The following is a 3,529-nucleotide window of genomic DNA, read 5'->3' as shown; positions in this document are numbered from 1 at the left end:
AATAGCGAGTGAGCCACAATAAATACTCCTGAGGTGGTTAAATAATGGTACATCCATGGCGGTGACCATAATGCTTGTGATTTGATTTGATTGTTTGTTAAGATTAAAAGTTTCACTTGTAACTTGATGATGTCATAATCAGTGGTGGAAAGTAACTAGGTAGCTATACGTTTAGTTTTGTTACGCCTAAATATATTTTTAAGACACTTGTTGGCTGCTTTACAGTAGCAGATTTACATGAGTATTTAATTGTATTTTACTTTATGCTTCTACTACATGAAGGGGGCAAATGTTGTACTTTTTACCCCACCTAGTTTTAGCTTCAGTAACAAGTTAGATTTAGGCTATAAAACTATACAACATGTAGATAAAATAATATTAGGATAAAGTAGTAGTACATATTAATAGATCAGTCAAATAATCCTTGTACGATGTGAGGGTCTAAGGACAGAGGGTGTCGTTTGTCATACTGATATTATGTACACACTGTGAAGACCACTGAGACAAATGTAACATTTGTGATATTGGGCTATATAAATAAACATTGATTGATTGATTGATATTGTAAAAGGTATGATTCCTAAAAGTAAATAGATGCTCTTTAGTTTTAAGGACCCGCACCATTGCACTTAAAAGGTTATTAAGGATAAAATAAGCTTTAAAAAAGAATACCAAAGATTATTCTCGACTTTGGATGTAATTTGAAATAACATGGCCATGTGTAATTTATGGATCTGATATTTGATGACCATATCAGAAAATGAAAATGAATGCAGCCTTTACCTTCATTCTATCAAACACTGCCATTGGTTTTAAAGTGTGTGTGTACCTGCTGTGGCCATAAGGTGTCCCTGTAAGACAGGAAACGTTTGAGATTCTCCTGGTATAATCAAGTAAATTGCCTTGAGTTATAGTCAATGACCTCACCACAAATCTCTATTTTTGGGACAAATACTCAGTCCTGAATTATAATGAAGGACTCTGCTCCCACAATGCAGCATGCAATTCCAACAGTCTATTTCATATGCAATCAGCCTTGTATGAAGGTTCGGTTTTTCATCCCCAATGACAATTGAATCATTGCTTAAACCCAAGATTACTTTATAGTCGTTCTCTCATCATTGGCTGTCAGGAGAGTCAAGGAAAGAGACAGGCATAAAGACTCTGTTTATAGTTGACTCAACCTGTGATGTTCTGCCGTCATCAAGGGAACACAATGAATTGCAAGTATCAGCTGCACCACTGTCATCACTTGACAAAATGTTAACAGGTACAGATCTTTGCACCACCAACGAACCCGACAATATGAAAGCTCTAATCTATTATCAAACAATTTAACTTTTTATCGTCACACATGTACTCAGCACAGGACACACTGTTAAGTAGTACTGTATTAGGAGCAATAGGCAGCTATGATAGATATGTCTCCATATGTATCTCCATCCTAATCTGTCCATGAGTACAGCAGGTGTAGAGACGGTTCTACAGTAGTGTACGCATATGTGTGTGTTTTGTGTGTGTGTGTATGTGCATAAAGTCTTATTCCCTACATTTCCTCCTGACCAGGGTGGTGACAGGAAGCCCGTGTTCATTTCCAGCCAGCTGCTGGAGGTCAAAGGTCACATTTGTCACATCCATTTGCCCATTAACTGTCACTGTTTCAACCCTGCAGCCATTCTACATTGCCCCGACACACACAACCCTTCCTTTCACACACAGTTTACAGCACATTTAGATTTCAACATACACATGGCACATCAATTAATTGTATTGGAGTTTACCTACAGTACAAAACCAAATGTAGGTTTTTGTTTTCTACTTATGTTTTGATTCAATATTATAAAGTTGTTTTTGTTTAAGTAAAAAAGAAAACTAATATTAGGAAATCAACATTTATTATAAAATCACAATAACAGTTAAAAGTTAGACGATACGTTTTACCACCTTTCCAACAACAGACACATTTCTGACATACAGTTTACAATTTATTTGTATTGAACCAGAAAGGTCTCATTGAGATAAGAAATCTCTTTTTCAAGAGAGTCCTGGCAAAGACACTCTCTTCTAGGAAGACTTGGGTGAACCTGGAGGGTTTACATTTTTTATTGGCACTGTCATCATTGTTTGTGAATGAGTGTCAGCGCGAGAGAAAGAGAGACCTTGTGCATTGAGTGTCCCACTGACCTACTGCTAGTGCCATCGTCATGAAATATCCTGCCTTGGGCCTCTGACTAGATAACTTGTCATAACATCCAAAAAGTTGACACACACAAACATAGAAGGTAAGAAGCCTTTTATACGAAGACCATTTTATACTAAGACCATTGTATAGTATAGTATAGTTTTCACATTTTTTTTTTTTAATTATCTTCTGCATCATCAAACTGTAATATTCTGTCGTGTGAGTTTTGGAAGTTTAAAAAAAGAGTTGCACTGTGACAACTCAGCCTTCACAACTTTTGAGCATGTAACTCACCTAAATGATTAGCTAATAAATAAAGAAAATGAAAACTTCAAAGAGTGCAGAATGTTTTTTGTTGCTCCGTTGGAAAATATGCTTGTTAGGGGCCGTGACAATGATATAAACAACACATTTGGCATAGCATCAGCAGTTGTATGCATAAAGACAGTGAGGAGTACTACTGCAAAGACATTAGTTAATCATCTCTATATGACAGTGCTAACACTTGACTCTAGCAGTGACTATATCTCCTGAGACCCACCTATTCATTTTTGTCCTCTGTGGAGGACATTTGGTTTTGGTCCATAACTATGAGGTTATACACGCCACAGCATTAAGTCCAATTGTACTCCACAGAGGACATCCTGGGCTTTTCAGACATGTGACATATGTGGGGGTGTGGCTTTGAAAAAGACAATTTCTTTGTATTTCAAAATGACGTCCATCAACACAAGCACTATTTATAGAAAGAGAAATGGTAAGTTTGTAATTACCAGTGTTGTGAGTTCAATATTTTTAATTAATTATAGTAAGGGAACATCTTAGGAGTTAGTGTAGTGAGTTTTCAGAACTAAAACAATTTATGAATGTCCTCTGAGGAGGACATGGGGATTTGCTAACTTTTTATTTCCCCCATTTTACACAACACAAATGGAGTCCACTATGGGCCAAAACTAACACTTAGGTTTCTGTAGGGTTCATGGCAGACGGATGCAGTGGGACACACATCAAGTGACTCAAGTGTCAGATGTATCTCTGCATTTCAAAAAAGCATGGAGTACTACAAATAAGGGCACAATATGTGTTGCATTGAGTTGTTGTGCTCTAATGTTGTCTAAATGTACTTGTATGTTAATGTTGTTTGTATACTATGCTTCACATAACTAACACCTGATGTCCTCTACAGAGGACACACAATAAAACAAAAATATATTTCTTTAGTTTTTCAAGGTTAAAGACCCTAAAGACTTGTGTGATCTAAAAAAAAAAGGAAATTTGAAACCTTTTTCTTTCTGGGTCTCAGGAGAATAATGGTAGTGAATGATTACAGTAAAAAAAAAAAATAGA

This window comes from Gymnodraco acuticeps, unplaced genomic scaffold (genome assembly GCF_902827175.1).
Source record: "Gymnodraco acuticeps unplaced genomic scaffold, fGymAcu1.1, whole genome shotgun sequence".
Taxonomy (NCBI): Eukaryota; Metazoa; Chordata; class Actinopteri; order Perciformes; family Bathydraconidae; genus Gymnodraco; species Gymnodraco acuticeps.
Note: the sequence above shows the minus strand (reverse complement) of the source record.